Source organism: Cervus elaphus, chromosome 26, assembly GCF_910594005.1.
Source record: "Cervus elaphus chromosome 26, mCerEla1.1, whole genome shotgun sequence".
Classification (NCBI taxonomy): Eukaryota; Metazoa; Chordata; class Mammalia; order Artiodactyla; family Cervidae; genus Cervus; species Cervus elaphus.
In genome coordinates, this window is record NC_057840.1 from 14,552,394 (window position 1) to 14,578,196 (window position 25,803).

General features: G+C 37.4%; 1 pseudogene; it reads right to left on the reverse strand.

Annotated features, from left to right (window-relative positions):
- Positions 1-270: 270 nt before the first annotated feature.
- On the reverse strand, positions 271-13,480 carry LOC122684108 (annotated as a pseudogene).
- Between the last annotated feature and the right edge of the window lie 12,323 nt (positions 13,481-25,803).

Sequence of the window (25,803 nt, forward strand, 5' to 3'; positions counted from 1 at the left end):
CCCCATATTATCTACATAATCTCTGACGTTTTTGTTTATACTTTTTAAGTGATTTTGTTTTGTTTTGTTGTAATTTGAATTCATATGGTATTTATTTTTATGTAAGCTATGCAGTCGTAACCTAATTTAATTTTTTTCTCAACTGATAACAGTTCTGGGTGCTATCCTTTTGTTATCAGCTCATGTATATTTATAAATCTAAAAATAAACTTAAATTGATCTGTTTCCCTATTGCTAAAGTGTTCCCTGGTTCTTTTTTTCCTTCAGTTTCCAAAGGTTTTATTGGTAAACTAGCTTTAGAGAAGAATGACCAATCCTACTGCATCTAAGCAAGAAGAGCTGTATCCAGGGCCACATCGAGTGGCGCCCAAGGAGGCTGCTCCCTTGTCCACCTCTTTTTCATGGATCCAGTCATAAGCACAAGACATGTCATCAACCAATTCTTCCAGCTGAAACCATAGGTTGGTTTCTTTTTCAGGACTTTTTACTGAATTACTACCACAAGTGACGTTCCTCCCAACTTGAGTGCAGAGGTCCCAAGAATGGTGCCCAGCTTAGAGTCTGCCGGGTTGCCTCCCCAAGCATCAGCCTCCCTGACCTAACTATATCCAGGCCCTTCCAGACCATGGCCACAACTGATCTTGAGTCCATGCACTTCTCCAGCCCTGGAAAGAATGAACGGTCTTGCAGGGCAACATATTGCTGCTCAAAATGTTCATCAGAGACCTGAAGGAACGTCACGGCCACAACATAGAATCCTTCTTGCTCAAAGACCTTGATGATCTTGCCCATAAGGCTTCCATGCACATCATCTGATGGCAATGAAGGTGCTCTGGATGTCAGCTGAGGTCCAAGAAGCTAGTGGGATGTGGATGACTCCTGTTCTGCTGTGCCAGAGCTGGAACTGGAGACTATCTTTAAATTAAAATTTTGTTTTGACTAATTGTTAACATTTCTTTTTTCCGCTAAAAGAACTTCAGGGTGACAAAGACACTCTCCAAACTTGACCAAACTGTAGTCAGGTGTTTCTGAGGTCTTTTCTAGACTGTGCCTCAACCTTGGGCTTTAGTCACCATCCTTGTAGTCGAGTTTTAGCAAGAATCTTCCTGAATCAGTTTAGACACTTTTCCCTTACCCCTGCTATCTGATCACCCATGATATATGATCAAAATTCTCATCCCCCTTCACTCCCCACCCTCCATATCTCATCACTCTGACTTGCCTTCTGCAACATTAAATGCATATATAAGAAATGTAAATAAACTTTCAAATGAGTTTTTTTGGGGTGAATTTGTAAAGTTTATGCATCTGAAGTTATCAAAGTTTAAAGCAGCACCAAGACATTTGGGACACGTTATCTATTGATTGAATACAATTTGTACAAGATGTCACTCAATATAAATTCTTTGAAGAAAAAGGATATTTCATTGTAAATGGAGGGGAAAAGTTTTATTGGTATTTTATCTTGAAAATAAGATAAAAATTAAAGAATAAATATTTTTCTTAATTTTATCAAAATAAGGGATATAATTTTTTTGGATCATTAATTTTATTTTGTTTTTAAAATTAATTTATTTTTTAATTGAAGGATAATCACTTTACAGAATTTTGTTGTTTTCTGTAAAACCTCAAAATGAATAAATCTTAGGTATACAAATATCCCCTCCCTTCTGAAGCTCCCTCCCAACTCCCTCCCCACCCCACCCCTTTAGATTGATACAGAGCCCCTGTTTGAGTTTCTTAAGCCATACAGCAAATTTCCATTGGCTATCTATTTTACATATAGTAATATAAGTTTCCATGTTACTCTTCCATACATCTCACCCTCTCCTCCCCTCTCCCCATGTCCATATGTCCATTCTCTCGGTCTGTTTCTCCATTGCTGCCCTGTAAATAAATTCTTCAGTACCATTTTTCTAGATTCTGTATATATGTGTTAGAATACAATATTTATCTTTCTTTTTCTGACTTATTTCATTCTTTATAATAGGCTCTAGATTCATCCACCTCATTAGAACTGACTCAAATATGGTTCCTTTTTATGGCTGAGTAATATTCCATTGTGTATATGTACCACAACTTCTTTATCCATTTATATGTTGATGGACATCTAGGTTGCTTCCATGTTCTAGCTATTGTAAATAGTGCTGCAGTGAACAATGGGATACATGTGTCTGTTTCAATTTTGGTTTCCTCTGGGTATATGCCTAGGAGTGGGATTCCTGGGTCATATGGTGGTTTTATTCCTAGTTTTTTAACGACTCTCTATACCATCTTCCATAGTGGCTGTATTAAATTTATGTTCCCACCAATGGTGCAAGAGTGTTCCCTTTTCTCCACATCCTCTCCAGCATTTACTGTTTGTAGACTTTGTGATGATGGCCATTCTGACCGGTGTGAGGTGATAGCTCATTGTGGTTTTGATTTGCATTTTTCTAATAATGAGCGATGTTGAGCATCTTTTCATGTGTTTGTTAGCCATCTGTCTGTCTTCTTTGGAGAAATGTCTGTTTAGGTCTTTTCCCCACGTTTTGATTGGGTTGTTTGTTTTTCTGGTATTGAGTTGTATGAGCTGCTTGTATAATTTGGAAATGAATCCTTTGTCAGTTGTTTCATTTGCTATTATTTTCTCCCATTCTGAGGGTTGTCTTTTCACCTTGCTTATAGTTTCCTGTGCTGTGCAAAAGCTTTTAAGTTTAATCAGGCGTCACTTGTTTACTTTTGTTTTTATTTCCATTACTCTAGGAGGTGGGTCATAGAGGATCCTGCTTTGATTTATGTCATCGAGTGGTTCTGCCTATGTTTTCCTCTAAGAGTTTTATAGTCTCTGGTCTTATGTTTAGGTCTTTCATCCATTTTGAGTTTCTATTCCATTACTCCAGGAGGTGGGTGGGTCATAGAGTATCTTGCTTTGATTTATGTCATTGAGTATTCTGCCTATACTATCCACTAAGAGTTTTATAGTTTCTGGTCTCAAATTTAGGTCTTTAATCTATTTTGAGTTTATTTTTGTGTATGGTGTTATAAAGTGTTCTAATTTCATTCTTTTACATGTAGCTATCCAGTTTTTCCAGCACCATTTATTGAAGAGGCTATCTTTGCCCCATTGTACATTCTTGACTCCTTTGTTAAAAATAAGGTACCCATAGGTGCATGGGTTTATTTCTGGACTTTCTATCTTGTTCCACTGGTCTATATTTCTGTTTTTGTGCCAGTGCCATACCATCTTGATGACTGTAGCTTTGTAGTGTAATCTGAAATCAGGAAGGTTGATTCCTCCAGCTCCATTCTTCTTTCTCAAGACTGCTTTGGCTATTTGGGATCTTTTTTGTTTCCATATGAATTGTGAAACTATTTGCTCTAGTTCTGTGAAAAAGGTCATTGATAATTTGATAGGGATCACATTGAATCTGTAGATTACTTTTGTTAGTATAGTCATTTTCACAATATTGATTCTTCCTACCCAGGAACATGGAATACCTCTCCATCTGTTTATGTAATTTTTTATTTTTTTCATCAGTGTCTTGTAATTTTCTGTGTAAAGTTCTTTTGTCTCCAAGATATTTAATTCTTTTTGTTGCAGTGGTGAATGGAATTGATTGCTTCATTTCTCTTTCTGATTTTTCATTGTTAGTATATAGAAATGCAAGTGATTTCTGTGTATTGATATTGTATCTTGCAACTTTGCTAAATTAACTGACTAGTAATTTTCTGATACTATCTTTGGGGTTTTCTATGTGCAGTATCATGTCATCTGCCAACAGTGAGAGTTTTACTTCTTCTTTTCCAATCTGGATTCCTTTTATCTCTTTTTCTTCTCTGACTGCTGTAGCTAGGACTTCCAGGACTATGTTGAATAATAGTGGGGAAAGTGGACACCCTTGTCTTATTCCTGATCTTAGGGGGAATGCTTTCAGTTTTTCACCATTGAGAATAATGTTTGCTGTAGGCTTATCACAAACAGCCTTTACTATGTTGAAATAAGTTCCTTCTATGCTCATTTTTTGAAGAGTTTTATTCATAAATGGATGCTGAATTTTGTCAAAGGCTTTTTCTGCATCTATTGAGATTATCATATGATTTTTATCTTTCAACTTGTTAATATGGTGTATCACATTGATTGATCTGCATATATTAAAGAATCCTTGCATCCCTGGAATAAACCCAGCTGGATCATGGTGTATGAGCTTTTTGTTGAGTTGCTGAATTCTGTTTGCTAAAATTTTGTTGAGGATTTTTGCATCTATGTTCATCAGTAATAATTGGCCTGTAGTTTTCTTTTTTTGTGTTGTTTTTGTCTGGTTTGGGTATCAGGGTGATGGTGGCCTCATAGAATGAGTTTGGAAGTGTTCCTTCCTCTGAAAATTTTTGAAAAAGTTTTAGAAGGATGGGCATTAGCTCTTCTCTAAATGTTTGATAGAATTCTCCTGAGAAGCCACCTGGTCCTGGGCTTTTGTTTTTTGAGAGATTTTTGATCACAGCTTCAATTTGAGTGCTTGTAATTGAATTATTCATAATTTCTATTTCTTCCTGATTCAGTCTTGGAAGATTGAACTTTGCTAATAATCCGTCCATTTCTTCCATGTTATCCATGTTATTGCCATATAGTTGTTCATAATAGACTCCTTTAATCCTTTGTATTGCTGCATTGTCTGTTGTAACCTCTCCTTTTCATTTCTAATTTTGTTGACTTGATTCTTCTTTTTTCCTTGGTGAGTCTGGCTAAAGGTTTGTCAATTTTGTTTATCTTCTCAAAGAACCAGCTTTTACTTTTATTAATCTTTACTACTGTTTATTTTATTTCTTTTTCATTTATTTCTGCTCTGATCTTTATGATTTCTTTCCTTCTACTAATTTTCGGGTGTCTTTGTTCTTCTTATTCCAGTTGTTTTAGGTATAAAGTTAGGTTGTCTATTCAATGTTTTTATTGTTTCTTGACATAGGATTTTATTGCTATAAACTTCCCTCTTAGAATTGCTTTTGCTGCATCCCATAGATTTTGAGTTGTGTTTTTGTTGTCATTTGTTTCTAGAAATTTTTTATTTCCCTTTTGATTTCTTCAGTAACCTGTTGTTTATTTAGAAATGTATTGTTTAATCTCCATGTGTTTGTGTTTTTTACAGTTTTTTTCTTGTAATTGATATCTAGTCTCATAGCGTTGTGGTCGGAGAAGATGCTTGATACGATTCCAATTTTCTTAAATTTACTGAGGTTTGATTTGTGACCCAAGATGTGGTCTATCCTGGAGAATGTTCCTTGTGCACTTGAGAAGAAGATGTGTTCTCCTGCATTTGGATGGAATGTCCTGAAGACATCAATGAGATCCATCTCATCTAATGTATCATTTAAGACTTGTGTTTCCTTATTAATTTTCTATTTTGATGATCTGTCCATTGGTGTGAGTGGGGTGTTAAAGTCTTCTACTATTACTGTGTTACTGTCATTTTCTCCTTTTATGTCTGTTAGTGTTTGTCTTATGTATTGAGGTGCTCCTTTATGTTGGGTGCATAGACATTTACAATTGTTCTGTTTTCCTCTTGGATGGATACCTTGATCATTATGTAGTCTTGTCTCTTGTAATATTCTTTAAGGTCTATTTTGTCTGATATGAGGATTGGGACTCCAGCTTTCTTTTGCTTCCCATTTGCATGGAATATATTTTTCCACCCTCTCACTTTCAGTCTATATGTGTCTTTAGGTCTGAAGTGGGTTTCTTGTAGACAGCATATACATGGGTCTTGTTTTTGTATCCATTCAGTCAGTCTGTCTTTTGGTTGGAGCATTTAATCCATTTACAGTTAAAGTATTTATTGATATATATGTTCCTATTGCCATTTTCTTAATAGTTTGGGGTTGATTTTCTAGATCCTTTTTCTTCTATTGTATTTTTTGACTATATAAGTCCCTTTAACGTTTGTTGTATAGCTGGTTTGCTGGTACTGAATTCTCTTAACTTTTGCTTGTCTGAAAAGCTTTTTGTTTCTCCATCAATTTTGAATGAGATCCTTTCTGAGTACAATAATCTTGGTTGTAGATTTTTCCCTTTCGGTACTTTAAATATATCTTGCCTTTCCCTTCTGACCTGCAGAGTTTCTGCTGAAAGGTCACCTGTTAAATGAATGGGGTTTCCCTTATATGTTACTTGTTGCTTTTCCCTTGCTGCTTTTTATATTCTTTCTTTGTGTTTACTCTTTGTCAGTTTGATTAGCATGTGTCTTGGCATGTTTCTCCTTAGGTTTATCCTATATGGGACTCTTTCTGCCTCTTGGACCTGATTGACTATTTCCTTTTCCATGTTGGGGAAATTTTCAACTATAATCTCTTCAAAAATTATCTCATACCCTTTCTTTTTCTCTTATTCTTCTGGGACCCCTATAATTTGAATGTTGGTGCATTTGATATGGTTCCAGAGGTCTCTGAGACCACCCTAAGTTCTTTTCATTCTTTTTACTATATTCTGCTCTTTAGAATTTATTTCCACCATTTTATCTTTCAGCTCACTGATTCATCCTTCTGTTTCAGATATCCTACTATTGATTCCTTCTAGAATATTTTAATTTCAGTAATTCTGTTGTTTGTCTCCGGATGTTTATTCTTTAATTCTTCTAGGTCTTTGTTAATTGATTCTTGCATTTTCTCCATTTTGTTTTCAAGGTTTTTAATCATCTTTGCTATCATTATTCTGAATTCTTTTTCAGGTAGTTTGCCTATTTCCTCTTCATTTATTTGAACTTCTGTTTTTCTAGTTTGTTCCTTCATTTGTGTAGTATTTCTCTGCCTTTTCATTTTTTTAAAACTTATTGTGTCTGAGGTCTTCTTTTCCCAGGCTTCTGGGTTGAATTCTCTCTTTCTTTTGGTTTCTGCTCTCCTAAGGTTGGTCCAGTGGTTTATGTAAGCTTCATATAAGGTGAGATTTGAGCTGAGTTGTTTTTTCCCCTCCAGTGGGCAAAGCTGAGTGAGGTGGTGATCCTGTCAGCTGATGATTGGGTTTGTATTTTTGTTTTGTTTGTTGTTTAGATGAGGCATCCTGCACAGGGTGCTACTGGTGGTTGGGTGATGCGGGTTTTGTATTCAAGTGGTTTCCTTTGTATGAGTTCTCACTATTTGATACTCCCTACAGTAGACTCTGGTAGTCTACCATCTTGGAGTCAGTGCTCCCACTCCAAAGGCTTGGTCTCTTCATCTAGGACTGATGAGATGAAAACGACCTCTTTGTTTTTCAGACCTCCTGTTGTAGTTATTTCCAAAATCTGGTCGACCACATCTTCATCCTGAGGCTTGCCTCGGGAGCCACAGTTCCTCTATTGGCAGGGATATCATTTTAATTGCTTTGATTTTTCGCATTCCCAAGGTATGAATCTAGAGTGTTTTGCCATAATTTTTTCTGAAAAAATTATATAAAAACACGATATGAAGTAATTTGCCTCATGTCTGACTTTTGCAACAGGGTTCTAAAGCAGGCCATTTTTGCTAAAATATGCAAGCTCTGTTTGCTAAACATTTCAATTTTAAAACAATGTTGTTTAAAGCATTTTTCTTGTTCCCATGTTTCATTTTCTTGTCTTTAATTGCTAATTTTTCATTTTTACATTATAATTGACTTGCACTGTATTTTTATTGTATTATTTGAAGTAACATCTGATAATAAGAGATGGACAAATAATGCAGTATGACATGTAGGAATATATAATTCACTTAGGTTTAGGAACTAATAATTAAGCTATTCAAATAGGCTATTTTAATACCATAATTAATAATTACTTTATTTTTCCCTATCTAGCCTCACAACTGTGTGGACTCAGAAAATTTCTATTCAGATAGTCTCCACATCCTTTTATCATGCAACTGTTATATGTTTTTTGGAAATTTCCTTATTTGGGTAAGTTATATATTGGATATTTTTCCATGTCAGGACCTATGAATATACTTTATTCTTTTACCTTGTATGTATGCCTCATAGGTTTATCTAGTCTTCTGTTGGTGAAAATTTGTGAAACCTCTTATTTTTCAATAATATAATGAGTATCTTGCATACCCTTTTTTAGAGATATGAGAATATTTCTCTAGAATAGCTATTCAGTAGACTTGCTGGGTTGAGGATAGGTATATTACATTTTCATGTATTTTATAAGTATGTGCTTTTCAATGCATTGGCCAATTATATGTTTCCCTGGACAGTATATGAACACCCCATTATCATGTTTGTCCAATCCGTGAATGTTTCAATGTTTCTTTTTTCTCAACCTGATGGATGAAAACTGACGTTTCATGTTTTGTTTTTTTTTTCCTGCTAACCAACAAAGTTGAGTTCTTTTTTGTATACATATTGCTATTGTTTCATTTTTTGTGAACATTCTTCATGTATATTTGCCCACTTTTCTGGTGAATTGTTTGACTTTTTCCTGTTGAATTTACAAGGCTATTTAATATATTCTAAGTACTAAACTCTAATCTCTTATATATTACACATATTTTCTACTTGACTATTGCTTGTCTGTTCATTTCATTTATTTTAATGTTGATCTGTTTATGATTTTTGAATTTTAAAAAGTTGTCTTCCCTATTTTTGACTGTATTTCCTTCTAATGCTTTTTCTATTTTATTTTTAACAGTTTTAAAAGCTAGCTTCTTAACCCACTAAAAATTTGAGTTTTTGAGAAGTGTGAAGCAAAGAAATCCTGTGGGCTCTATGTTTAAAATATATCCAAACCTGTTATTGCTCTCCACCAAGCTACTCCTCTGGTTCAAAACACCATCACGGGTTCTGGATTTCTGCTTCCCTGATTGTCTTATGTATACACTTGCTTCTGAGAGGCTATTTTCAACACAACCAGCAGGGACATCTTTTCAAAAAGCAGTATAGCAATAGCTACCCTTTTTACTCAGAGTGGAACCAGTGTTCTTCAGGCTAAAATGATCTGGCCTTATCTCCTCCTATGTGTCAAAGACCTCTTTGTCTACCCCTGCTTCTGCCCCTCACCATCTTTCACCGTGCATTGGCTTCAGTTTATACACCAGCCCAGGCCTGCTCACCTGCCCTGCTTTCTGCTTACAGTAGTGACTTTCTACTTACAGTAGTGACTTGCTGTGTCTCACTGGCCTAGAGCCGGGCTGCGGCTGCAGTAACTGCTTCTGCTTTAGATTGACATTCCTACTGTGCCTGCTGCTCCTGATCTCCCTTTAATACCTAGATACAACTTCCTCTTACTTCCTGTTTCTATGTTCCATGTTGCCACTGATTTTTAAGATACCAGTTGCAGCTCTCCATTTCACTAAGCACTACACATGTGCAGCTTGGAAGTGTAAGGGGCTAATTCATAAAAGATGGAACTTTGACTGAAGGGGAATGGGAGTGAGTGGATAAATTCTTCTCTCTTCTCCCTCCTTTTAAAGGCAGAGTAGCTTTATGTGATCTTTCTTAAGATGTCTTACATAACCCAGGCATCAGTTTATATAAGGCGGTGTCCCAATCCATAACACTCTGCCTTATTTTGTCCTATCTCATCCCCTACTAGAGCTTCACTGGTGGTTTAGATGGTAAAGAATCTGCCTCCAGTGTGGGAGACCCAGGTTTGATCCCTGGCATAGGAAGATCCCCTGGAGAAGGACATCTTCTGGAGAAGGGCGACCTGTTCCAGTGTTCTTGCCTAGATAACCTCCATGGACAGAGGTGCCTGGTGGGTTACAGTCTGTGGGATTGCAAAGACTCAGACACAACTGAGTGACTAACACACTCACACACACACACACACACTCACACACACATGCATACACTCACACAACACTCACACTCACATGCACGCACACACACACACGTGCGCACACACACACACTCACACACACATACTCACACACTCACACACACATCTCTACTCTTCCATTTTCCCAGTGTTCATGCTTCCCTGGTATTGTATTTCCCAATAAAATGTTAACAAAAATGTGTTTCCTTCAGAGTCTGTTTTCTAGTGGAACACAGTGCAAATATTTATTCTTAATTATTTTGTACGCTTACATTTGTTTCTAGGCTAGCTATGTCTTCTAGTTATTCCCTTCATACCCATTCCTCAACGTCATAGAGAAATCTGTTCCCTTGAATATGTGAACTGTTCATGGGAGGACTGTGAAATATGATAAAAGAACTAAAAATAACCAACTGAGCATCTCCAATAGCAGTTACCTCAACAGTTCTAACTCACATCTGACAGTCTTCCTGTATTTCCTATCTCAGTATTAACACTGCCAGATAGCCAGTTGCTTCACCCTGAAACTCTAGAATAATCCTTAAATCCCCATATCCGGTTGGTTAACAAGTCTTTCTAACACACTTGCTCAAACATCCCTCAAATATTTTCTCTTCTCCCTGATGACCTTGCATTCATCGAGCTCTGTGCTCTGTCAGATGTCAGCTTGTGTCACCCGCTCAGAGTGGCTCTCCTGATACCCTATTTAAAGAGCCTTCCCTTTATCGTTGTTGTACCCTGTTTATTTCCTTCATACTGTTATAACAAATCGCAATGACTCATTTAAACCTTTTTAACTAATTTATCAGCTGTTTCTTCATTGGAATGTAAGTGCTATGTTTTCTGAGGTAGCCACAGTGTCTCATTTCTAGTCGTAGCAGTCTCTCTGTAAAGAATGGATGACTGAAGAATACCATACTTTCTTATTGGGGTCTTTTGCTTCCACTTTCCTTACTCAGCTATTCTAATCCACCCTCCACACTGATAGAATTGTTTATCAGAAACAGAGATCTGATCATGTTACTTCCCAATTTAAAAACCTTAATTTTCATAAGTACAAGATAGACATCAATTTCTTCAGACTATAAAAAGAAACAAAAATGGATTAAAGAACTAAATGTAAGATTGGATACTTTAAAACAGAGGAAAACATACACAGAATACTCTTTGACATTAATCATAGCAGTTTTTTTGGATCCTTCTCCTAGAATAATGGAAATAAAAACAAAAATAAGCAAATGGGATTTAATTAAATGTAAAAGCTTTTGTACAGCAAAGGAAACCATCAGCAATACAAAAAGACAACATACTGAATGGGAGAAAATATTTGCAAATGCCATGACCAATCAGGTATTAATATCTAACATATATAAATAGCTTGTAAAACTCAATATAAAAAAAAAAACTGATTGAAAAGTACAAGAACTGACATTTTTTCCAAAGAGGAAATGCAGGTGACCAACAGGCATGGGGAAAAAAGATGCTCAACAGCACTAATCATCAGGGAGATGCAAATAAAAACCAAAATGAGATATCACCACACACCTGTAAGAATGGCTATCATCAAAAAGACCACAAATTACAAATATTTGTAAGTATGTGAAGAGAAGGGAACCCTTGTACCCTGTTGCAGGCAATGTAAATTGGTACAGCTATTGTGGAAAATAGTATGGAGGTTTCTCAAAAAACTAAAACTACATTAAAAAAATTATTTTTGCTGGGCACGGTCTTCACTGCAACACGGGCTTTTCTCTAGTCGCAGCGAGCTGGCGCTGCTCTTCACTGCGGTGAGTGGGTTCCCGTGGCGCTTCGCTCGTGGTGGGCAGGTTCTGGAGGGCGGGCCCAGTAGGTGCGTCCTGCGGGCCCAGGAGGTGCCCCTTGCGGGCTCAGTAGCTACGTCCTGCGGGCTCAGTAGCTGCAGCCCCTCGGCTCTCGGGCACAGGCTCAGTAGCTACATCCTGCGGGCTCAGTAGCTGCAGCCCCTCGGCTCTCGGGCACAGGCTCAGTAGCTACGTCCTGCGGGCTCAGTAGCTGCAGCCCCTCGGCTCTCGGGCACAGGCTCAGTAGCTACATCCTGCGGGCTCAGTAGCTGCAGCCCCTCGGCTCTCGGGCACAGGCTCAGTAGCTACATCCTGCGGGCTCAGTAGCTGCAGCCCCTGGCTCTCGGGCACAGGCTCAGTAGCTACGTCCTGCGGGCTCAGTAGCTGCAGCCCCTCGGCTCTCGGGCACAGGCTCAGTAGCTACGTCCTGCGGGCTCAGTAGCTGCAGCCCCCTGGCTCTCGGGCACAGGCTCAGTAGCTACGTCCTGCGGGCTCAGTAGCTGCAGCCCCCTGGCTCTCGGGCACAGGCTCAGTAGCTACGTCCTGCGGGCTCAGTAGCTGCAGCCCCTCGGCTCTCGGGCACAGGCTCAGTAGTTGTGGTGCTTGGGCTTTTGCTCCAAAGCTTGTGGGATCTTCCTGGACCAAGGATCGAACCTGTGTCTCCTGCATTAGTAGGCAGATTCTTTACCACTGAACCACCAGGGAAGCCCTAGAACTACTTTCAATCTACTTTAAATGAGGTTTTAAGAAGAATTGAATGTACAGTACTAGGTCAAAATAGTATAATTCATATTTGGCCTCAAATTACTCATTGAAAAAACTTGATCCTCTATAGTTTTGGAATTTAAAAAGCCCATGAATTTGTCTAGATTATATTTATCCTTTCTCCATAGACAATTTTTTCATAGATTAAAATTTTTTTTTATTTTTAGCGTTTCTTTCATTTCCTATTTTTAAATTTCAATTTTTTTCATATTTTAGAATCTTAATTAAACAGTATCATTTTCTAGATAGAGCTATAGAAATTACACAAAAAATAATTGTATTTTGTGATTAGTCTGTGGGGTTAATTTCTCTTATGCCATTCTTCTGCAGATTAGATGTTTAGGTGTGGCAATTACTAAAAATTTACATTTTAATGTCTTTTTCTTCAAAAATAATTTAAGAAGCATACATAATTGACATTAAGCTTTTGTATTGGCCGCGTAACTGACTTTTGATAGTTTTCTGTATTGGTCCTATAATAGTTTGGAAACCTTTTTCTTACTACAGTTATTTCCATGCAGGTTTAGAGAATTAATTTTATTTATTTATTCCTGGCTGTGTGGGGTCCCTGCTGCTGCACGGGCTTTTCTCCAATTGCAGAGAGTGGTGGCCACTCTGTAGTTGTGATGCACAGGCTCCCAGGCTCTCGTTAAGGGGCCTTCTCACTGCGGAGCGTGGGCTCCAGGGCGCATGGGCTTCAGCAGTTGCTGCATGCAGTCTCAGCAGTTGTGGCTCCCAGGCTTTAGAGCGTGGGGTCAATAATTGTGCCACATGGGCCCAGATGCCCCAAGGTGAGTGCGATCTCCAGGATCAGGGACCGAACCCGGGGTCTCCTGTGTTGGCAGGTAGACTCAGTACCACTGAGTCAGCAGGGAAGCCCCTATTTCCGTACAGTTTAATGGTGTGATTTGATTAATTAGTACTTTGTCCCTTTCAGATCTATGCTGTTCTAACATACATTTTTTTTTTTTTAAGTTAGTCTTTTAAATTACATTGACCTTTGAACAATGTGGGAGTGAGGGTTTCAACCCTCTCTATTCAGTTAAAAAAACCCGTGTACACCTTATAACTGACCCTGCATGTTGATGTTCTTTACATACATGGTTCCTGAATATCAGCAGTCTGCATTCTCAGATTCAACCAGCCGTGGGTCATGCGGCACCAGAATATTTAGTATTTTTAAAAATCCATGCACAATTGGACCCACACCTGGGTCAGACTGGTGTTGTTCAAGGATCAACTGTATATAGATAAAACACACTTTAAAAAAAAAAATTTCCTACCTTGTAAATCAACTCTTTAATTTTCTGATCTTTAATACTACTTTGTAGGATAAAATGTTCCCACATTCATTGCCAATAAAATGTTTAGTGATTAACAATTTAGAGAATACATTTTGAAAGTCCTTGGCATATTAATAAGTAGTGCTATGACCTCCCCATTATTTATAAAATGGATAAATTCAATAAATAATCTGACATAATTTTATGGATTGGTAAGAAATGTTAACATTGTTAGCTGAAATTATTTTCCCAATTATTTTCTTGATCTTCTCCTGTTTTTTTAAAGTAGAGTTTGTGAGAAGCTATTAAGTATAGTTTGAAAAAAATTTTAAACCCTGTAAGCCATTTCAAAGATCATATTATCAAATATGACGAAGTAATAGACTAGTCGGAGGCTGTGATCCTCAAAATTGTTCTGCTCATTGCATTTCTCAAGTCATTAGGATGGATTATTATTATTTGTATTGAACAGTCTTTTTTAAAAAATTATTTAAAAACTGTAACTTTGAGGCATTTACTCCTAGCCATGAGGGACTAATAGGTACTGAATTTCCTATATATGAACAACTAGGGAAAAATATGAACAACTGGGGAAATGTAAACATGCTATTTTAAGACACTAGACAATAGTGCCTTGAGAAAAAAGAATGTCTTGAGAAAGAAGAAACACACTAGTTGGTGCCAGTGATTGAACCAGCTTTCTGCTGGAAACAGCTGATGAATTGGAGGGCAGGCAGAGAAAACCCAAGCGAAGCACAGCGGTCCCGCTGGATTGCAAGATAAATACCAGAGTTTGGGGAGGCAACTTAAATTTGCAAAGCGGAGTACTGGCGAAGAATGATTTTGAGGTATAAACCTCTAGGAATCTACTTGTGGGTCCACTTGTATTTTTGACTGAATATCAAGTTTCTCCAGGAAAAATTGAAATTCTATGCAACCACGTGAAGAATTACATGGAACAATTCCAGATATGGAGGAACCGTGTATGTAAATTTGAAGTTGAACGTACAAGGTTGGAAGACTGTCAATCTACTGGCTGTAACTGTCATTTCCAGCCAGTTACAGTAGAGATGTATTACAGTTCTATAATCCTACACCTACCTTAGAGGAGTCACGCATTAATAGGAGAGCTAAACTAGACCTACAGTGAAGGCTACTGTATTTATACCCTTAAAAAAAATCTTAACAACCAACACTGAAAGGATCATGGTGATCCACAAAACACTTAATTTTAGCCAAAAGGCCAAGAAGTGATTAATATACAAAACAAAAAACATAATATTTGAAATGAAGAAATCAAAGTCCAGACACTCAACAACATAAAATTTACAATACTTCATCATTTTAGCAATCAGTCAGTAATTAATAGACAAAGAAGTGTAAATATATGATCCATGGTAAAAAAAAAAAAAAGTACAGTAATAGAAACAGAACCAGAAACAGCAGTGATGTTTGAATAAGCAGACAAGAACTTCAAAATTTCCACTGTAAACACTTTCAAAGCATTATAAGTTAAATAAGAATACAAGAACAATAGAAAAGGAAATCATAAAATTAAAACTTATAGAATCTAACTAAAAATGCAAATGAAATATAAAACATAAAAAAATGTACAGTAAAAGGGCTTGAAAACAGATGCTACAAAGAAAAGATAAGGCATAATGCTATAGACTGAATGTTTATGTCCTTCCAGAAATCATATGATGAAACCTAATCTCTAGTGTAGTGAAATTTGGAGGTAGTGCCTTTGGGAGGTGACTAAGTCATGAGAATAGAGACCTCATGGGTGACATTAGTGCTTTTATAAGAGGGACCCCTGAGATTTCAGTTACCCATCTGTCATATGGTCTATGAACCAAGAAGTCAACTCTCACCTTACACAGAGTCTGACAACCTCTTGATCTTGGACTTTCTAGCCTCTAGAACTCCGAGAAATAAATTTCTGTTGTTTATAAGGCACTAAATGTATGATAACTGGTTATAGCAACCCAAACAAAGACACATAGATACAACAATAGACAGTAACCAAACTGAAGCACAAAGAGAAAAAATTTTTTAAAAATGAACGGAATGAGAATTGATCTCAGAAGTAAAGGCAGGCGGGGGTGATGTGGGGAAGGACATAAAAGATTATAGAAGAAATTGCTTAAATTTTCCAAAATTTTATGAAAACTTTGAGCTCACAGTTTCAAGAAGCTTAATGATTCCTAAGCAATATAAACATCAAAGAAATCCGTATTAAGGTATATTCCCAGTTGGCACAGTGGCAGAGAATCCACCTGCCAATGCAGGAGATGTAAGAGACATGGGTTTGACCCCTGGGTTGGGAAGATCCCCTGGAGAAGGAAATAACAATCCATCCCAGTATTCTTGCCTAGAAAATTCCATGGACAGAGGAGCCTGGCAGGTTACATTACCCGGGGTTGCAAAGAGTTGGACACAACTGAGCATGCATGCTTGCAATAATAAAATTTACCACACCAGGGATTACATAATAATCTTAAAATCAACCAGAATATAGAAAAACAAAGAAAAGAATAATTTTGTAGACTTGTCATCAGCGTCTACATATGCAATTGTAGAGTTGCATATTGCACGCCATTTATATATAAATAGAATGTATGTACATATATGTAGACTATTATGTATAATGTGTTATGATGTATAACATTTATATCAATGTATATATGTACAAGACATATATGTTTATATGATGTATAATATATATGTACAGTAGTGCAGATGTAAATAGAATACTAAAAAATAAATAAATAATTCCAAAAGAAAGAAAAAGAGAAAAAAAGAATAAAGAATATATGGAGAAAATACAAAACACAAAAAGCTGGTTTATTTAACCCAATCATACCAATTATATGAAGTGTAAAATGTCTAAGAAAGAACTGCGTGATAGAATTTTCAGTTATAAAATAAGTGTTCCTTGTCCACATGTCACCTATACTGTCCACACATGGTTTTTGAACATTTGAACTATGGCTAGGTTGACTGAAGATCTCAATTTTTTATGTTTTTATTGTAATTTATTTTAGTTTAAACAGCTCTATGTGGTCAGTTGTCACTGCATTAGACAGTGGACATCTCAACACTCCAGTAAGAAGGCAGTAGTTATCAGTCTAGATGAAAAAGCAAGATTCAGTTTAATATTGGCTGTAACAGACATACTCTATATATGAACATTCAGATTGAAAAGTATAGGATAGAAAAAATATGTCAAGCAAACATTAATTATCAGAAATATGGAGTAGATATATGAACAATCTGATGACCTGAATCAAGATTGCCAGGAGAAATATCAATAACCTCAGATATGCAGATGACACCACCCATATGGCAGAAAGGGAAGAACTAAAGATCCTTTTGATAAAAGTGAAAGAAGAGAGTGAAAAAGCTGGTTTAAAGTTCAACATTCAGAAAACTAAGATCATGGCATCTGGTCCCATCACTTCATGGCAAATAGATGGGGAAACAGTGGAAACAGTTACAGACTTTATTTTCCTGGGCTCCAAAATCACTGCAGATGGTGACTGCAGTCATGAAATTAAAAGATGTTTGCTCTTGGAAGAAAAGTTATGACCAACCTAGATAGCATATTAAAAAGCAGAGACATTACTTTGCCAACAAAGGTCTGTCTAGTCAAAGCTATGGTTTTTCCAGTAGTCATGTGTGGATGTGAGTTGGACCATAAAGAAGGCTGAGTGCCAAAGAATTGATGCTTTTGAACTGTGGTGTTGAAGACTCTTGAGAGTCCCTTGGACTGCAAGGAGATCCAGCCAGTCCATCCTAAAGGAAATCAGTCCTGAATATTCTTTGGAAGGACCGATGTTGAAGCTGAAACTCCAATACTTTGGCCACCTGATGCAAAGAACTGACTCATTAGAAAAGACCCTGATGCTGGGAAAGATTGAAGGCAGAAGGAGAAGGGGATGACAGAAGGTGAGATGGTTGGATGGCATCACTGACTCAATGGACATGAGTTTGAGTAAACTTCGGGAATTGGCGATGGACAGGGAGGTCTGGCATGCTGCAGTCCGTGGGGTTGCAAAGACATGACTGAGCAACTGAACTGACCTGAACTGATATGAACAATAGGAAAATGGATTATAGATGAAAAATATCAATAGAGATAGATGCATTTCATAGTAATAAAATATTAGATTTTGAAGAAGACATAATAATACTAATGTGTATACACTGATAATAGTGCTTCATATACCAAGCAGAATCTTATAGGATTGTGGTCATTTTAAAACATACCCACAAATTTTTAATATTCTTCCTTCAAAAGGTGGAGGTTAATTAATTCCTTGAGTGTGATCTATGCTTACTTATCCTACTTCTAATGATTAAAATTCGACACAAGAGATGGTATGTAACTTCTGGAACTAGATAATAAATAGTATTGTAGATTCCTCCTTCCTTTCTCCCTCTCAGATCACATGCTTGAGGGGAAGTAGATTACATCACATGAGGCAAGGAGCTAAAGCTTCCTGCCAAAAACCACTTTAGAAGTGGATCCTTCAGTCCCATTATAGCCTGCTAGTAACTATGCGTGCATGCATGCTCAGCTGCTCAGTTGCAATTCCCTGGACTGTAGCCCTCCAGGTTCCTTTTGTCCATGGAATTTTCCCGACAAGAATACGGAGCAAGTTGCCATTTCCTCCTCCAGGGGATCTTCCCAACCCAGGGATCGTTCTGTGTCTCCTGCATTGGCAGGAAGATTCTTTACCACTGAGCCTATAGCCCTGACTAATCTCTTGACTGCAGTCCCATAAGAGACCTACCCAAGTGAAGAAAGCACCCAAATAATTGGTTCTGAATTACTGATCCACAAAAACTTTGAGATAATAAATGTTTATTTTTTATGCTTCTAAATGTGGGGCTAATTTGTTATGAAACAATAGATAACTAATTTCAGACTGGAAAGGTTAAATAGAAATACCATTAATTACAGTGGAGATTTAAATATTTATCTCTTAGTAGTTGATAGAACAAATAAACAACAAATGAATATGCATAAAAACCACTCTATCAACTAATTTGATTTAATTAACCTTTACAGAACTCTCCAACTCAGAACAGCAGAACACCATTTTCTTCAACTGAATATGGAACATTCACTTAGATTGTGTGCTAGAATAAAGAACAAGTCTTAATAAATTTTAAAGTATTTAAATGTATTCTCTGACCATAAGAGACTGAAGCTAGAAATTAATGACAATAAAATATCTAAAAAGACATTAAAAAATTAGATATTAACAATGGTCTTAATCCGTTTCTAACTGCTGGAGCAAAATATCAGACTGGGTAGCTTATAAAGAATGGACATTTATCTCTCAGACTGAAAAGCACAAAATTAAGTAAGATGTCAGAAAATTTGGTATCTGGTGAGGACCTGTATCCTGTGTCCTCATATGGTGGAAGGGGACAAGGAAACTTCCAAGTCTATTTTATAAGAGTATTAACCCTATTCATGAATCACCATCCTCATGACCACATCATGCCCCAAGGGCCTCACCTCCTAATACCATCATTGTAGGCTTTAGAATGTCAATGTATAACACATATGTCTGTATCTTGGGGAGATACAGACATTGAGACCACAACAACACACTTCAAAATAACATGTGTGTCAAAGAAGAAATCAGAAGATATTTTTAATAATATTTTGAATTGAACTTTTCAATCAAAAGAAAAGATTTGGAATTAAATTTTTTTAATTCCAAATTTGTTAGTTGTAGCTCAATTTGTTAGTTGTAACAAATTTGTTAGTTGGCTATGCTTAGAAAATATGCTAAACTTTAAAGTCTTTTAATAAATATTAACATAAGGTTACAATAGTGATTCATTATGTAAGAAGAGGAGGAGGGTGTGGCAGCCCACTCCAGTGTTCTTGCCTGGAGAATCCCATGGACAGAGGAGCCTGGCGGGCTACGTCCATAGGGTCACAAAGAGTTGGACAGACTGAAGTGGCTGAGGACACTTGTACACATTTAACAGGGCTTCCCGGGTGGTAAAGAATCCACCAGCCAATGCAGGAGATGCAAGATGCAGGTTCAATCCCTGGGTCAGGAAGATCCCTTGGAGTTGGAAATAACCTACTTCAGTATTCTTGCCTGGAAAATTCCATGGACCGAGGATCCTAGTGGGCTACAGTCCCTGGGATTGCAGAGTCAGACATGATTGAGCATGCACACACACGTGTAAGAAGAAATGTCTATAATCAGTGATCTAAGCTTCTACCAGAAGATGCTAAAAAGAACAGTGAAATAAACTAAGTAGAAGGAAGGAAAATTTAAAGATACAAGGGGAAACCAATGAAACAGAAAATTGAAAATAAATCAGTGAATGAGACCAAAAGTTGATTCTTTGAAAAAATGAATGAAATTAACAATGTTCTAAAAATGGCTGATTTTTTTTAAAAAATAGAGGATACCCAAATTACCAATATTGGGGGGAAATATCATTTACTACAGATGCCATAGACATTAAAAGGATAATAAAAATATTGAGAATAACTTTATGCCAATAAACTTGACAACTCAGCCAAAAAGATACTTTGCTTGAAAGATACAAATTATCAAAACTGATACAAGAAAGAAATTTGAGTCATACAAAAAAATTTGAGTCATTCTATATCTACTTAAAACATAAAATGTGTAACAAAAAAATTCCAAAAAAATCCCCAAACTGTGGGCCCAGATGATTTTACTAGTATGCTCAATAAAACACTAAAGGAAGAAATTGTATAAATTCTATACAAATACATTCAGGAAGGACCATATTCCAACTAATTATATAAGGCCAGCATTACTCTGATACCAAAACTAGATATAAATTCTACAAGAAAATTACAATAAACTAATAGCCCTCATGAACATAGACATAAAAATACTTACTGAAATATTTAGTAAATCAAAATCAGCAACATATAATAGGGATAATCTATAATTAGGGATAATAGAAATAATCTACCATGACAAATTGAGATTTTATGCCAGCACTGTGAGTTTGATTAACACTGAAAACTCAGTTACTGTAATTCACTAAGTAGAGAGATAATAACCAAATAGAGAAAATGAAAATTTATTTAAATAGATGAAGAAAAAGCATTGTCCCAATTTGATACACTTTTGTCACCCAAAAACTTCCAGCAGAAGAGTGGAACTTCCTCAACTTTAGAACAAGCACATGTTGAAAACCAATAGAAAGTGAAAATGAAAGTCACTCAGTCGTGTCCAACTCTTTGTGACCCCATGGACTATACGCTCTATGGAATTCTCCAGGCCAGAATACTGGAGTGGGTAGCCTTTCCTTTCTGCAGGGGATCTTCCCAACCCAGGGATCGAACCTGGGTCTCCTGCATTGCAGGCAGATTCTTTACCAGCTGAGCCACAAGGGAAGCCCTAAAAACCAATAACCATCACTATAATGATGAATGAGTGACTGATTTCCCCTCTGATCAGAAATAAGGTGAAAATGTCCACTCTCACTACTTTATTCAACTTTTTTATTGGAGGTCACATATTTCCTGGAATATGGCAAGGGAAAAATATGAAAGTCATATAAACTGAAAAGGAAAAAGTCAAATAGCTTTTATTTGTAGATGGCATGATCTTGTACGTGAGGTATACTAACACATCCTACATATAAGCTACTTGAAGACATTTTAATAATTTTGCTAGATCCAATGTATATATAACCAAAATTACTTGTATTACTATTAGTATGAAAATTAAATTTTAAAATACTGTTTATGATACTATCCAATATCATGAAACATTAAGAGGTAAATTTTACAAAGTATGTTAAAACATATACATTGAAAACTACAAAGGACTCCTTATAAATACTTATTATATTATATACTTATAATGAAAATGTGAATAAATGGAAACATATTTTTGTGGATTGGAAGGCATGGTACTGCTAAAATATCAATTTCCTCCCATATTTACTTATATATTCAATCCAATTGCAATCAAACTCCCTACTACACTATTTTTGGGGGGTAGAAATTGAAAAGCTGATGTTAATATTAAGCTGGTGCAAAAGTAATTGTGGTTTTGCATTGTTGAACTTTGCCATTTGATATAGAAGTAGATTAAATGGGCTTCCCTGGTAGCTCAGCTGGTAAAGAACTCGCCTGCAATGCCTGAGACCCCAGTTCTCTTCCTGGGTCAGCAAGTTCCCCTTCAGAAGGAATAGGCTACCTACTCCAGTATTCTTGGGCTTCCCTGGTGGCCCAGATGGTAAAGAATTCACTTGCAAAGTGGGAGACCTGGGTTTGATTCCTGGTTGGAAAGATCCCCTGGAGGAGGGCATGGCAACCTACTCCAGTATTCTTGCCTGGAGAATCCCCATGGACAGAGGAGTCTGGTGGGCTTCAGTCCACGGGGTCGCAAGGAGCTGGACATGGCTGAGTGAGCGCAGCTCAAACACAATGTGAATTTCTTGCCTAATGATTTTTTGCTAATGCCTTATTACTTGCTGTGTATTTTATATTTATTTTAGACTATGGAAATGATGTTAGACAAAAAGAAAATTCAAATGACTTTCTTATTAGAGCTCAAAATGGGTTGTAAAGCAGTGGAGACAACTTGGAACATCAACAACGCATTTGGCCCAGGAACTGTTAACAAATGTACAGTGCAGTGGTGGTTGAAGAAGTTTTGCAAAGAAGACAAGAGCCTTGAAATGATGAGCGTACTGGCCAGCCATCAGAAGGGGACAACAACCAATTGAGAGCTATCATCAAAGCTGATCCTCTTACATTAGAAGAAGTTGCCGAAGAACTGAACACTGACCATTCTGTGGGGGTTAGGTATTTGGAGAAAACTGGAAAAGTGAAAAAGTTCAGGAAGTGGGTGCCTCGTGAGCTGACCAAAAAAAAAAAAAAAAAATCATCATTTTGAAGTATTTTTTATTCTACACAACAATGTCCCATTTCTTGATTGGACTGTGACATATGACAAAAAGTAGATTTTATGCAACTACTGGCAATGACCAGTTCAGTGGTTGAACTGAGAAGAAGCTCTAAAGGACTTTCCAAACTTGTACCAAGAAAGGTCATGGTCACTGTTTTGTGGTCTGCTGCTGGTCTGATCCACTATGGCTTTCTGAATCCTGGCAAAATCATTACATCTGAGAAGTATGCTCAGCAAATTGATGAGAAGCACCAAAAACTGCAACACCTCCAGCAAGCATTGGTCAACAGAAAGGGCCCAATTCTTCTCCACAATGACCGACTGCACAGGACAACCAGTGTTTCAGAAGTTGATTGAATTAGGCTACAAAGTTTTGCCTCATCCACCAAATTCACCTGACCTCTCGCCAACCAACTGCCACTTCTTCAAGCATCTCAACAACTTTTTGCAGGGAAAATGCTTCCACAACCAGCAGGAGGCAGAAAATGCTTTCCATGAGTTCACTGAATCCCAAGACATGGATTTTTATGCTACAGAAATAAACATTTCTCGTTGGCAAAAATGTGTTGATTGTAATGGTTCCTACAATTAATAAAGATGTGTTTCAGCCTAGTGATAGTGATTTAAAATTAGAGTCCAAAGTCACCGCTATATTTGCACCAACCCAATAATTGTATTGGAGAACGCAATGGCACCCCACTCCAGTACTCCTGCCTGGAAAAGCCCATGAATGGAGGAGCCTGGTAGGCTGCAGTCCATGGGGTCGCTAAGAGTCAGACATGACTGAGTGACTTCACTTTCACTTTTCACTTTCCCACATTGGAGAAGGAAACGGCAACCCACTCCAGAGTTCTTGCCTGGAGAATCCCAGGGACGGGGGAGCCTGGTGGGCTACCATCTATGGAGTCACACAGAGTCGGACACGACTGAAGTGACTTAGCAGCAGCAGCAGTAATTGTATGGAAATGCAAAAGACCTAGAATAGAAAAAAGAGTTTTGTCTGTAAAACAAAATTGTAGGATTCACATTACTTAACTTTGAGGTTACTGTAAATCTATAGTAATACAGACTATGATATTGGCAAACTATCAAATTTATTTATATACATATATATGTATATACATATTTGGATACATGAAAACAGAGTCCAAAAGTAGACCCACATATTTTCAACTGACTTCTGGAAAAAGGGCCAAGGTAATCAGATGAGAAAATAATAATTCTCTCAACAAATGGTACTAAAATGAATGCATATCTGCATTAAAGAAAAAAAAATAAAAGCCCTTACCTAAGACCTTTACAGCAAACACCATTAAATCATAAACCCAAGGTTATAAAATTGCTAGGGAAAAACAGAAGAATAATCACAAATTTGGGGTAAGTGAAGATTTCTGAAATGAGATTAAAAAAACAATTAAGTGGAAAAGCAAAGTCTTAATAAATGGAATTTAGAATTAAGAATTGCTCCTAAGCAGTTATAGCATCACAAACTTGTCTCAGTACATGAGGTAACACCCACTCAGTCAAATGGGTGTTTACATTTTTAAACATACCAAGTGGATGTATTTATTTTGTGTAAATTGTATCTCAATTAGATTTATCTGAAAAATATATAGCTCTGATAATACTTTTTAATCTTAATTTTGGTTAAATCATTTTGTATTTCTTTTATCCCTGTGTTGACAAACGAGTTGAAAGATGAGATCAGTCTTATTCTCAAGATTTGGGCCATTTTCCATTTTGCTTTTACAATAACGAATAAATGATTTTAGTTTCCTAGTACGAATATTAATAAAACTTGGAAACATGGGTAACAGTGAAGGATATCCATTCACTTTGGCACCATTTGGCCAATGGGCGCGTAGTGGCTTCAGTCATGTCTGACTTTGTGTGACATGATGGACTGTAGCCTTCCAGGTTCCTCTTCCATGGGATTCTCCAGGCAGGAATACTAGAGTGGGCCGTCATGCCCTCCTTCAGGGGATCTTCCCAACCCAGGGATCAAACCCTCGTCTCTTATATCTCCTGCATTGGCAGGCTGATTCTTTACCACTAGCGCCACCCGGAAAGCACATTTGGCCAAGGGGTCTCAATCAATCCTGTTAGAAACAATACCTCCTTTATTTTATCGACAGGAAATTCATAGATATTATCACTTAACTTCATAATATTCAAAAAAATACATATAAAATCAAGTATAAAATAAAGAGGAAAAAGTTATCTGTATAAGACAACATGTAGTTCAGTGTGTAAATGCTTGGGTAAAACTAGCAGGCAAAACGACACAGAAGCCTGAACCTACTCGGAGTCATCGTCAATGTGACAGATGGGGTGTAGATATTGTATTGGTGTCAATACCGCCAGCAGAGCTGTTTTCAGTTATGAGAATTTTCTGGAATAAACAAATCTTGATAAGGTTAAAAAACACAGATATATTCTTCCCTTAATTTATATAGTAGATACATCCAGGGGGGGAAAATGATGCAAAAACTTATGCTTGTGTGCAAAATAGACTTAAATTAGGCTTCAAATATAATGTGAGGGTTGTTATCTAAATGAATGTCCAGTGGCCCTTACAGACCCGCGTGGGGCGGGCGGGGAGCAGTTTACGGTGTGGGGCTTACCCACCGGTGGCATCTGTCCGCAGTGCGCGCTGATGCCGGTAGCCCCTCCGCACTGGGTCAGCCAAAGAACACCCTGGATGTCTCATAAAAATCCAGTAAGGAGCTGCTCCAAATCTTATGAGAGCCACAGACCATGGAAAACACACACACACACAAACACAAAACTAGTAAGGAGCTGTCATCTGCACACGGGGTGGCAGAAACCCGTGCAGAAATTCTGCTGAGTTACAGGGAAGAAATGGGGACTCGAAGCAAGAGATTTTGAGTCTCAAGGGAAACGAAAAGACTTTTTATCCTCTTTGAATGCATGTTACCTGACTGAATGGAAAACCTTACCTTTTACCTTCACATTCGTCATAAACCTCGCAGTGGATAAAGGGGGCTTGTTTTAGTTTGCGATCCCCTCCCCGCTCCCCGCTTGCTGCCTGGCCAGCGCTAAGTCTCCTGGCCTGATCGCCTCATCCAGCTCACCCTCGGCCTCCTAGCAGCCCGGCGGTCCTCTGTCCTTTGGGACAGCCTTGTCCCAGCGTGGATCACCTGGATGCCCAGTGCTCAGGCACAGCTCTGCCAGGCCTTTCTCACGAGGTCCCACCTTCTGAGCGTCGCTAAAGATCTGTGCTGATTTCCCA